Raw genomic sequence first — 13,166 nt, forward strand, 5'->3', positions numbered from 1 at the left:
TAAGAAGGCGAGACGTCACTGACAGTGCCCATAAGACTTGGTTCAAACCCTTTTTAAATGTAACAACAGTGTATTGAAAATTTATCAGCCACCTATATGAGTCTAGCTGCTGTTCTAAGTGCTGCTTGTGGTTATACAGTGAAGTTAAACTGGTTAAACATATTACATGTGGAACATATTACAAAGAAGCAGGTAACATGTCTGGGCAATTAAAAAAACAAACAAACAAGGAAGATGGACAGAAGAAGGTATTGTCATGAGAGGGAGGAGAGGAGGGATGAGCTTAGATTTCTGTGATCTTTCGATGTTTCACTTTCTGCAGCATTTAATGACCGAAAAATGCTGTTGGTCATTTGCAACCTGTGGTTAGGCTGCAGGACCCACAGAACAGGAACTCCACTGCGGCAGGAGTTAGAAGCAAAAAGCTTTTTTGTGTGGGTTCATTTACTATTTTAATTCAGTTGTATCCTTGGTCGGCTTTAAAGGTGTGGTTGCTATTTCTCCTACCCAATGCTCCTCCTCTTTTTTTGCTGCTTTATTTTCCGTTACCTCTGCTCTCTCAGGTAGGGGATGTAGCAGCAGGGAGAGCACAGTGGAAAAAAGCCCAGATTTGCCATCTACCTCCAGTTTCTCTGATTCTACTACTAATTTATGTAAATTAATTATTTCTCAGAATCTGTGCAACAGCTTATTATTTTAATCCCAGGTTTTTTTGTTTTTGTTTTTGTTTTGTTTTTGTTTTTGTTTTTTGGGGGAGGGGAGAGTTGAAATTCAGAGACATCAAGTGAAGTAGCTGGTTTAACACAATTACCTACAGAACGGCCTGGCAGGTCTGTCCAACACTCAATTAGCGGGTTTCTTTTAACTCTCTTGTATCTAATTTCAAAGCTGTTTCGTGGGGGTGGTGTTGGTGTCTTGTGAGTTCCTGACCTCCCAGAGGGCAGGGATCTTACCAGAACATCTCCTTTTAAAGCGCCCAACGCCTTGCAGGGCACAGACTCGGTGCCCAGTAGATGCAGGCTCATTAATAGATGAGAAAAAAAAGTGACCGGGCAGAGATAAGCAGTAAATAAAGTGCAAGATTATAGCGGGAAGAGAAGAAAAAGGAGGGAAGAAAAAAAAAATTCAAGGGAAAGGAACAAAAGCAAATGTTTACTGAATGCCTTAGTCATCGCACTTAGTCTCTCTTTAAGAGACTCTTTGAGTGTTCCGGCAGCTCGCTGGGCACGAATGTCACCTAATCTTTAGAAATGAGGAACTTAGGCTCAGAAACGGGGTTTCACCCACAATCGCGCGCACGTGGCACAGGTTTCATGGCTTGCCTGCCTCTGGTACCTCTTGCCAGGGTCAGGGTGGTAAAAACGGAGGCTGTTCCCTTCCCATTGATCCTTTAGGGAGCGAAGGGAACAAGGTGCGCGCCTCTGCGCAATAGCGAAGACAAGTGATTAATTAAGCAATTACAACTTTGCCAGCCGCACTTGTCCTCTTGAGTGCCAACCACGCTTATCCACACTTTGTTCTTACTCTGAACTAAATCGTGAAGAAACTCAACTCTTTCAGTCACTGCCAGACTTTTTGGACACATCTTCCTTTTCCTGTGACTCAACCCAGACGAAGGAGTTGCGGGTAACCTCTTTCTCTTCACCCAGCCATTACCCGGAATCCAGCGGCGGCCCCTTCTCTCAGCAGCCGCCGGAGCTTCCCGCTGCGGCGTCAGCGCCGGGTCGGGTGGGAGGGGGCGCCAAGGTGACGCGCGGCCGCCTCCTCCGCCTGGAGGCTGGGCAGGCTCTCGGGGTAGCTGGAGGCGTGGCCGGTAAGAGGCGGGGCCGAGGAAGTCTGGCTGCCTCAGGAGATGCGCCCGCTCTTGCCGCGTCTCGGCAGCTCCTGGCGCATGCAAGCGGCTACGGCAGCGGCGGTGGCGGGGCCCGCGCAGGTGAGCGGCGTGCGCCGGCCTCTCTGCATCCCCTGGGAGGCGGCCTCGGACAGGTGAGGGCGGTGCGGGGTTCACCTGGCCGCGAGCGCGGACGGAGCACCGGGTCGCCGGTGGCTCTCTTCTTTGGCGGGTGAAGGGGTGTCCGCTGCCAACAGAACCGGGGACTTGGGGAACCTGAGCGACCGGGAAGGGAATTCAGTGGAGCTGCTAACTCCGGAGCTGCCGGTTCAGTCAGAAAGGTATGTCGAGGACCGGAGTGCTGGAGGGCGCACCGGGGGAGGGCAGCCTGCCCTAGGATTTCTTTGTATTTTAAAGGACCTTCATTAGGTCTCCTTGGGTCGCAGCGGAGTTTGTCACTGCCACCTCCGGGACTCTTTGTGCAGAGGTCAGTCCCTCACTTGGGGGGGATTGGTTGCGCTCCCTTCGTGGAGACCCGGAGAGTCCGCTTCGGTTCCTTGCGCGGACATTTGCTCACCCCCTCACGAGAGTTGAAAGCCTTCTGATAATTGTGTAGGTTCCAGAGTGTCTTGTCACATTAAAAAGTATATATATATATCGTGATGGTTGTGGCGACCTTGAGAGGCAATTGCTTCCGCAATGAGTTCCCCAGTGCACTGCCCATTTGTTAAGCAAATGGTGCGTTGATGGCTTTTAAATATGGCTGGGTTTCCATGAAGTGGATTAGAATGTCTGAATGAACATATGCGCGCTGTGTGAAGGTTTCACCCGTGTCTAGGTGCTTACCTGAGTCTGTTCTAGAAGTTCCATCGGCATCGGGAACGTAAAGTTACCAAACAGCCTCCCGGTGAACCTGGGGACTCTAGAAAACCTGTTTCATCGACACACCGAATCACAAACAGGTCTATGGATTGCGATTTCCATTAGCATTCAGTTTTTGCTTGGGTCAGCAGCATTTCAATTTAACTGATATTTGTTGCACGCCTGTTAAGGGGGGGATCTCTGTGAGGGCCAGGCTGTTGTGCTGTGTGGTAGCACAGGTATGGATACAAAAGGGAATTTTAGGGCAGTCGTTTCTCAAAGGGGGTGTTTAGAAAGAGAGCAGTGGCACATGGTGCTTTTGTCTTTACGGTACCTCTTTGATCTCTGGTAATAAGCATTTTAAATGTAGGGAAAATGAAAATCTTTGGAGAATATTTATCATTAGCCTGGTCTCTCATCCAGAGTGACAAGGATTATCCAAAACCATCCTTAAACTAAGGTTGGTAAGAATCAACTCTGTGCCAAGCACCATGCTGGTCACTTTACTTAAAAACTTGCATAAAATATACAAAGTAGGTGTTACTTCCTCTGTACAGATGAGAAACTGAGGCAGGGAAGAATCCAGGAATTTGTTCACAGTAACTGGTGGACCTGGGAGTTGAGTGTGTGTATTTCTGAGTGTAGAACCCATGCTTTTTCACTATTCCAAGTTACTGTGAGACAGATAGTGTAAATCTGCAGCTTTAATGGAAATAATACTTCAAATTTATGTTCACAAAACAATCCACATCCTGAGAGTTAAAGTAACCACCATGAATAAAACGAGCATTGTTTGTTTTCATTCTCCTTGTTAAACTGAAACCAATCTGGGACAAGAAGATGGACAGCTATTTTAAAAAATATAAAATTTATTATGTATCTTCCTTAACATATTTTTAAGGACCTAATATAGCCAAGTTGGGCAAATTAGTAAAACTTTATATGTATTCCTTGTGTATTACACATTGAAGTATCAACTAATATTCATATTATTCATATGCTGAAGTATCAGCTAATTTTCTTATTCATGTGCTTTAACGTATTTCATCTTAATTTCCTTTTATAGCTTACGGGTGAATAGAGGCCACCTTTGTCACCTAGAAAAGACTTTGTGTGTGTGTATAAATCTATAATCATGAATATTTATTTTAAAAGATATATATAGTTTTCCTTAAATCTATCTCTAGAAGTGTAAGTATGTCAACGTGCTTATTTAGGAAGGAATCCTAAAATTCCAGTTTAGTCTTTTGAGTAAATGATCCATAACAGCGCAACTGATGGTTTCTTTAAGTGCATGTAAACCACACAATTGATTTTCAAATTAAAATTATTATACTGTGTAGGATGAGAATGAAAATAGTACTTAGAATTTTAAATAATATTTCCTGACATGGAGAACACTTGCTCTCTTAAAACCTTCCTTATAACTGTTGGTAATTACACACAAAAATTGAGGGGTTTCATATTGAAATTATCTTTAGGTGTTGAAGAAAGTGTTTTTTGTTGAAGAAAGGCTTTTTGCCTCTGTTGGGAGGATCAGGTAGATATTCTGCCTGGATCGTGCTTGGCACATTTGTTTTTCCCTCTATCTTCATTTGACAGAGAAATCGACAAGACACCTTGAACTTCTTTCTAAAAGCATTTGAAATCCTGCCTAGCAGGTGTTTATAAAAGTGTGCTTGACTTGGTTAAGATGCTTTAATGAAGGGGCAGGGTGTGTAATGATTTAGAGAAATTCACAGAAGAGCCGAAGGGCCAAGGAGCAGTGTATGCATGAGGTGTGAAACGGGAAGATCCAGATTTTGTGAGACCTGAAAGGTAAACAATATGGGGATCCTTGTTAAGAAAAATAATACAAAATTAGCTATGAAAGTGAATGCCTATTTAGAATGGAAAAAGAAATTGTAGGCATTTGCTGGAGATTGCTATCTCTTTCTGCAGAGATCTTTTTGGGTCATTTACCAGAAACACGTACATAAGAATGCTTCCTAAAAAAAAAAAAAAAAAAAAAAGCTTCCTGATTGTAACCTTCTCTCTGAGAACACTCAGCATTTCCCAGCAGCTTGTAGCACTCGTTGGGGCCCATGCCAGTGAGAGTCCAGAAAATGAAGCTCCGTTACCTTCAAAGAGTGGGAGCGACAGTTGTGGTTGGAGGCAAAGGACCAATGGTCCACTGAGCAGAAAAGCTGCCGACTGGGGCGGAGAAGATCCTGGGCTCATTGGGGTCTCAGGGCACTTCACGTCCAGTGAACAGTTCTGAGAGGAAGGCCCCTGATGATGTCTAAGACCTTCCAGTTTGGTTGGTTCTCCAGGGATGCCTTCGACTGTTGGCTGTCCCAGCTTTCATTCTATGGCACTGTTTATCGAGGGTTTTCTATGTCCCATGCACTGAGTAAGGCCAGGTTCTGATTGCCAGGGAGCACCTGGTCTCTTGGAGCTGATTTCATTGATGATAGTACAGTGTTGGTGCCAGCACAGAGGTCTTGATGCTTGAACTGAGTTGGGAATTGTGGGTGGAGATACTGAGATAGAAGAGTCCGGGAAGGGCAGTCTAGGAGGGCCATAGAAAGCCTTGGAGGTTTGGACCCACACACTGTCCTCCACTGATGCAGGGAGGCCCCTTAGTATCTTTCCACGTGTCTTTCCAAACCAAGCAGCACCCATGCACCTGAGATTAACTTGTTAAAAATGTGTGTTCTCAGGCCCCATCCCAGGCCCTCTGAATCAGAAGCTCTGTGTCTCTGGCACAGTAATCTGTGTTTTAAGAAGCCTTCCAGATGATTCCGGTGTATGCTATAAAGTTTGAGAACCGTTGCTTGTAGTGTTTAAGAGAACTAGTAGGGCATAGAATCCCTTGGGAAGATGAAAGGAGAGGAGTAAGATTGGTACTAAGGCTAATATATTATTATTGTAGTATAACTTACCTTACTATCACTGACATTTATGGAGCACTTAGATGGTGCTAGGCATTGTAATTAAGAAATATTAACTCTTTTAATCATCATTACAACCCCAGAGAGAGAGCTGTTATCACTCCAATAATTTATTTATTTATTTACTTAGGCTCTTCCTTTTTTTTTATTGATTTACAATGCTGTGTTAGTTTCTGATGTATAGCAGAGTGATTCAGTTGTACATATATATACATATTCTTTTTCATATTCTTTTCCATTATGGTTTATTACAGGATATTGAGTATAGCTCCCTGTGCTATACAGTAGGACCTTGTTGTTTACCTGTTTATTTCCCCTTGGGCTATTTCTAATCTGCCTTTCTGTTAATTGTTGCCTTTTCCTGAGGTCCTGTCCACTTTTGAGATGGACATGAAGATCACTCCATTTAAATGTGAGAAAACTAAGGCACAGAGAGACAAAGGTGTTGTCCCAGGTCACGTGATTGGAAAGCAGTTCAGCCAGGATTCAGGCACAGGCAGTGTGGTTCCACCGCCCATCTTCCCTCTCTGGGAAGGTCTGGGAGAGTTTCCATCACTGTTGTTGTTTTGTGTTGGCCTTGTGGGAGAGGTCTGGAAGGCAGGCCTGGAACTGCTTGGAATGGCCCATGGAATTTGCTGACCACTTGGGGTTAGCAAGTTTTTCTTTAGGGACAGATTGCCAGATGAGAGAGGAAGAATGTTACTGTCATTCACTCCAAGTGCAAATTTTGAGAATTTCATAAGTAAATGGATATGATTGTGTATATATGATTACATAACATGGAGCACCTCTTTCCCCAGCATGATGATGGGCTTACATGGATTTCCCCAGGGGATGATTGTGGAAGGTGGCCTTGTTTCGGAATACTAGGATTTGATCAGGATATTAGCACAGGGACCTCTCTTCTAAAGGCCAACCTCCCTCCCCAGGCCACAGAGGACTTGAAGATGATGGTGTGTTTGTTCATCATGTCCTGGAAGGTATCTAGAAGAACTGTACTTTGCATTTTCAGTTTTCTTTTCTTTCTGAAAAAAATCATTCTCCACAATTCTGTACGTTTTATCATGGAATAGCTCCATCTTGCTAGGCAGCATGTAAAGAATATATAGCTGTAGATATGAGTACATGTGTCTGTGTAGAATGATGGTTTGCTTTTGGGTGTGAGCCTCAGATTACTAATTCTTTATGATCTCGGAGAGACAGCAGTGAGCTGTCCTGAAGAGAGATCTTAGTTTCCTGCCCAGGACCTGGACCTGGGTAGCCTGGATGAAAACCAGGAATCCTAGCCACCAGACCACCTAGAAGCAAAGTGGCCCTGGCTCTTACCCCCATTGAAAGCAAGAATGTTTCAAGGAGGCATAAACTGTAAAAACAGGTGCAAAGTTTATTATTAGAGACACAGCATAATGTATGGGAGAGCACACAGAGAAACAGTTTATTTATTTAAGTTAGAAGCAAGGCAGAAATATACACCCAGAGAGAAAGGGTATGGGCGTCCTCTCTAATGAGGAGGAGAGCAGTAAAGAGGTGATTTAAATCCCTTATATAGGACAGTTCTTTCAGGTCTTTGTTTACCTTTGGGCAATTATTTTGTTTCCTTTCCCACATCTGACTTGTTCTAGGACCCCCCCCCAACATGTGTGCACATCTTTTTTTTTATTTTGTAATATATAAATTTATTTTATTTTTGGCTGTGTTGGGTCTTCGTTGCTGCGCATGGGCTTTTCTCTAGTTGCGGCGACTGGGGGCTACTCTTCGTTGCGGTACACGGGCTTCTCATTGAGGTGGCTTCTCTTGTTGTGGAGCACCGGCTCTAGGCGTGCGGGCTTCAGTAGTTGTGGCACTTGGGCTCAGTAGTTGTGACTCGTGGGCTCTAGAGTGCAGGCTCAGTAGTTGTGGCCCACGGGCTTAGTTGCTTCACCGTATGTGGGATCTTCCCGGACCAGGGCTCGAACCCGTGTCCCCTGCATTGGCAGACGGATTCTTAACCACTGCGCCACCAGGGAAGCCCCAATGTGCACATCGTTTTGCTAAGATGGATTTCACTGCAGAGGCCTGTGGGTGCATGTCCACACTCACTATGGGGTAGTGCTCCTCCGTTTTTGAACCCCAAGGAGGCTTCCTGTGCGTGTGTAGACAGGGAAGTTTCCCTTGACCTCAGGAGTGGTCATCTCATCTCTTTACTTCAGCAGAGCTCAGCTTCTGCCACTAGCTTTGTCCTTGGAGTGTCTGGGTAAGAACAAAGCTTCAGTTTTACTCCACTTAACAAACATCAGCTGTCCGGCCCAGGGGCCCATCTGTCTCCTACCTCATTTACTTCTTTTCCAGAGACAAATACTTAGACAAACATTAATCTGAGTTATGGCAAGCAGTAGAATGCAATTCTGAGAGTACTGGCTGTCTCACTCGTGCGTTCATTCATTCATGTGGTCATTTTTGCTCGCTTGGTTGTGCTAAGCATTCATGTTAGGCACTCGGAGGAAATGCAGTGGTGATCAGCCAGATGTGATCCCTACAGACGAGGAACGGAAAACTTGCTCTGCGATGTTACAGGTGAACAGAGTTAGATGCCCTAATTCTGGCAGTGAGTTGTCAAGAGAGGAGTTAAGATGTTACCATAGTTCAGGACTGAGGTTATAGGGCTTAGTGTAAGGCAGTAGGGAAGCAGAGGTGTGGAAGGATCTGAGAGAGATCTGGGAGGTCACAGAGGTGACCAGGTGGATGTGGGTGGCGAGAGAGAGATTGCTTGGGGCTGAGGTTTGTGTCTTGGGCCCCCAGGTTGGTGCCAGTAACACAAGTCAGGACTAGAGAAGACGGTTTTCTAGAGAATAATCGTGAGTTTCGTGGATGTTGTGAGTTTGAAATGTGTGGATGACTCCAAGGTAGAGCTTTGGGTAGACTGATAGAATAATGCAGCTGATCGCAGAGCTGGATAATGCAGTGGGGGCGTACTATCAGCGGTTGAAAAATGCTGTCTCCCAAGCAGTGTGGTAAGTGAGAAGCAGGTCGCGGAGGAAATGTGGGCATTTCTCCTGAGTAGGCAGGATAGCAACGCACTCCAATTCCTTTGACGTGAAAAGATGAAAAAGGTTTACTTCTACACTTTCTTCAGAGGGTGGAGATGAATCCTCCACTCTGGCCTTTGCGAGTTTGACAGCCTGAGCTCTGGCCCATGGGAGGAGGCCAGGCAGGAGAGTGATAAGGGGCTTGCGGAAAGCTGGTCTTCAGATTTTGAGCCCATCTTATTGTCACAAGTTAAAATGCCTTACCATCTTTCCTCTTAATTTGTCATGTTGTATTATTAAAAACACTCATTTATCATTTGTGTATCATGTTTATGGTAAATGAATCATATCATGTAGATTGGCCATATGTGTACATACACATACATACACACGTATACACACATATACACATACATGCATGCATGCATGCATACACATATGCATACATATAGGTAGATAGTACATAGCATGTAGATTGGCCAGGGCTGTTTTGTAGCTGCTACCGATACAGATGTTACAAGATTCATTTGTATAGAAGATACAGGTTTTCTTAGGTGCTCAAAGTTAAGCTGATGGCTTGTTTAAAACATGTGTTAGAAAGTACCTGAAATACATAAATATTTGTTCTTTTATCCAAAAGCTATTAATTGTGTATTATGCATGCTATGTGCTAGAGTTTTCCTTGTGAATAAAGCAGAGAGCTCTGTCTCCTTAGAGCCTAGAGGGGAAGTCAGACAGCTTGACAGGTGAGTACAATAAAGTGTGCTGTTAGTTAAGGATAAAGGCACAGTGGGTGGTAGGAGTTAAGTAGTGAAGGACGCCTCCAGGGGCAGGGCTGCCAGTGCTTAGCAGGAAGGATGGGCAGGCACCTCAGCCAGGAAGAAGATTTGGAAGGATCAGAGAGGTTGTTTTGAGAAACGGATGGATGCTTTTGAGGAACTGAAAGTTTAGAATAGCCTGTTTTGTCCATTAAAAGTCAGCTAATAAAAGAGAATGTTCATGAGAGCTGTGAACTGATCAGGAAAACCCAAAAGAAAGTATTCAACTTTTTTTTTTTTTTTACATCTTTATTGGAGTATAATTGCTTTACAATGGCGTGTTAGTTTCTGCTCTATAACAAAGTGAATCAGCTATACATATACATATGTTCCCATATCTCTTCCCTCTTGCGTCTCCCTCCCTCCCACCCTCCCTATCCCACCCTTCCAGGCAGTCACAAAGCACCGAGCTGACCTCCCTGTGCTATGCGGCTGCTTCCCACTAGCTATCTACCTTACATTTGGTAGTGTATATATGTCCATGCCACTCTCTCGCTTTGTCACAGCTTACCCTTCCCCCTCCCCATATCCTCAAGTCCATTCTCTAGTAGGTCTGTGTCTTTATTCCCATCTTACCCCTAGGTTCTTCATGAACTTTTTTTTTTTCCCTTAAATTCCATATCAACTTTTATCTGTGTGACTGTGACCATGTTCAGAGATCCAAGAAGCAAAACCCAAAAAACCCACAAAAAACAAACAAAACAACCACTCCTCCCCTGCAAAACCCAAACCAAACTAGAAACAAACAAATATAATGATTGTGTAATACTTTTTGGTTGTGAGGAGGACTATTTTTAGCATTATGAAAGATGTTGAGGGTTAGTCTGAGAACTTAGGTAGTATGTCAGAAAAGAACATTGCATTACCTGAACAATAGCTAACATTATTGCTATGATAGTCTTGCCTAATGTGAAAGATTATATATAAATATATAAAATTAGCTTAGCTTTCTAGGTTTGTAGTTTGGAAATGCCTTTAGGGTCAGCCCTTTCACCTCCTGATGGCCCTTCATGAACCACCTGGGGCCCAGAGATGCTGGAAGCTTCTTTACCCTCATATGTTGGTAACAAAATCTGTCCAATCTGTCAGGTAAAATCTATCTGTTACTTTTTATTTATTTATTTATTTATTATTATTATTTTTTGTGGTACGCGGGCCTCTCACTGTTGTGGCCTCTCCCGTTGCGGAGCACGGGCTCCGCGGCCATGGCTCACGGGCCCAGCCGCTCCGCAGCATGTGGGATCTTCCCGGACCGGGGCACGAACCCGTGTCCCCTGCATCGGCAGGCGGACTCTCAACCACTGCGCCACCAGGGAAGCCCTGTATCTGTTACTTTTTGTCCTGTAGTTTCTTGTCTGTTGCTGGACCAGGCTCCGTAATTCACTATCTCCATCTTCTCAGACACTTTACCCCCATTTTCCTTATGTCTTCTTCTATTTGTCATGCACTTTCTACATAGTTTAGTGTTTTGGATCTTGTTAGGAATCCTTGGCACAAGTTGTCTTCAGCATTTTAGGCCTGTCGAAACAGGTAGACTTTCTCTGACATTTCTTTCACTCTCTTTAATCTCAGGTGAGCTGGCACAGAGATACTTAGCTTTAGCCAAGCATGAGAAAGAAGGCTTTCAGGAAGTTTCCTGTGTTAATATTTGAAAAAGAAGACATAGCAGAGCTGAAGAGGTACATGAGGAATTGTTCTGAAATGTTTTAAATGTTTTAAAAACACACACACACAAAAGTTTAAACACAGAGGCGTGGCCCTGGTCATAATAACAGATTAATATTCAGTTGCTTTATTAACTACTTTCTTTCCAACTTCCAGTCTTGTGTCATTTCTAGCTTTGTCACCATGTGCTCAAGATCCTAAATCACTCATTTATTGCTTAGTTTTGGGGTTCAATCGCCAATATGTGCCATTTCATTGATAGTGTTTTTTTCCTTTAATGGAAGGAGTTTTTGGCTTTTCCTAGTTTACAGGTCGTACAGGCTCAGCTGTGATTTCCTTCGTTTAGTGTGCTAGCTGCCTGCCATTGCTGAGCTTCTGTTAGGTGGGAGCATTATCTTATTTACTCTAATCCTGTCAGGGACCCTCCTAGGTAGGAGTCATCCCCTTTTAATAGAAGAAAACAGTGAGACTCAGAGAAGCCCGATAACTTGTTCAGGGTTACCCAATTGGATGGAATTTTAGTTTTTTTCCTACTCTTCCATTCCAGCCAGTGCTATTTCAACCATTCCACTCTGCCTTGCTTCCCAGTGAAGCTGTTTAACCACAAGACCAGAGAATCTACAAGACCTGTTCCAAATAAGATTCCAGGAATTTCCCTGCAGCCTGGGGTTGGAAGCAGGCTGCTCTGCGCCTTCCCAGGGTGAAAGCATAGTTGAAACCTTTCACCTTTCACATCGGCGAAGCCCTGGAATCCTGCTAGTCCCTCTTCTGGACATGGATTTGGCATGGTCTTGATAAATATATTGCTTTAGAGCAGTTTCATGCCCAAAGATTGTGAATACATGAAGCTGGATATTCTGGAAAGGTCTCTCTCCTTTATCTGACCCAAGTGATGCATAAAACACGTAATTGTTGTAATAGATTTGCGGAGCAAAGCAGGTGGTCCCTTCCATCTGAACACCACGCGTAATTCCCTAGTGTTCACAGGAGAGCTACCTCATAGTGTTTCTGTGTTTTTAAATTGATGTAACATGCAGATGTTGGCACTTCAAAATCCAAGTAAAATTCCTGTGGTGGAATTGATCAAATCTAGGTGCTTTTTTGTTACTCATCTATTTCTGAGCATTAGGCCCATTTATCAAAAGAGATCTTTTAAGGGCCCACAGTATACGGATGAGGTTGATGTTCTGTTTGACGTGGTCTTGGAGAAACTGGAGTTATTGTGCTGGACATTCTGCTTATGCCATACCTCCTGAGAACCCTCCTTTAGTGGACGTAGAGACTGTGGCCTCGTAGGATGTGACAGCAGATGAAGCTGATGTGGTGGAAGTGGGAGTGGAGAGGTGTAAGGTAAACTCCCCAACACCCTGCAAACTGATGTCCTGTGCTTTTGAACAGAATGATTATTAGTGTCATCTGCATTCATTCCAATAAGAAACATTACAGACATTCACATATAATGAAAGATAAGTTGGTGCTTTGGTTAAACTATTTCTTTTGTTTTTTGTGGTACGCGGGCCTCTCACTGTTGGGGCCCCTCCCGTTGCGGAGCACAGGCTCTGGACGCGCAGGCTCAGCGGCCATGGCTCACGGGCCCAGCCGCTCCGCGGCATGTGGGATCTTCCCGGACCGGGGCACGAACCTGTGTCCCCTGAATCGGCAGGCGGACTCTCAACCACTGCGCCACCAGGGAAGCCCGGTTAAACTATTTTTTTAATGCAAATTTTGCTGACCAGTTCTGGATGTCTTGTCAGTGTGATTTTGGTAGTTTTTTTGGTTTGTAATAACATTCCGAATCTAGCCAGTTGGAAAACCAGCCCCTGCCTTGAAATGTTGTTTTTTTGGGTAGTGGCTATGAGTCAGAGCTAACTGACTTAGAATTTATAAAACATTGGTTTTATTGTTGCTTTTAACATTATGTGATAAAGCATGGTATGAAACAGTATAGAGCAAAACCCCTTTACATACACACATATTTATACTGTTACTATGCGCTAGTATATGAATGTGTGTGTGTGTGTGTGTGTGTGTGTGTGTGTGTGTGTGTGTGTGT

The 13,166-nt window shown here is 44.2% G+C and overlaps 1 protein-coding gene across 2 annotated transcripts in view; it reads left to right on the top strand.

The window, feature by feature from the left end:
* The first annotated feature begins 1,867 nt into the window (after positions 1 to 1,867).
* Positions 1,868 to 13,166, top strand: part of MCTP2 (multiple C2 and transmembrane domain containing 2) — a 247,867-nt gene continuing 236,568 nt past the window's right edge. Inside the window, exon 1 of one of the 2 annotated variants that reach the window (XM_029236801.1) lies at positions 1,868 to 1,986. The gene's annotated coding sequence lies outside the window, so the exon portion shown is untranslated. The remainder of the gene's footprint in view (positions 1,987 to 13,166) is intronic. The other variant, XM_029236802.1, reaches the window with a different exon arrangement.

This window comes from Monodon monoceros, unplaced genomic scaffold, assembly GCF_005190385.1.
Source record: "Monodon monoceros isolate NGI ecotype Baffin Bay Population unplaced genomic scaffold, NGI_Narwhal_1 Super_Scaffold_21, whole genome shotgun sequence".
NCBI lineage: Eukaryota > Metazoa > Chordata > Mammalia > Artiodactyla > Monodontidae > Monodon > Monodon monoceros.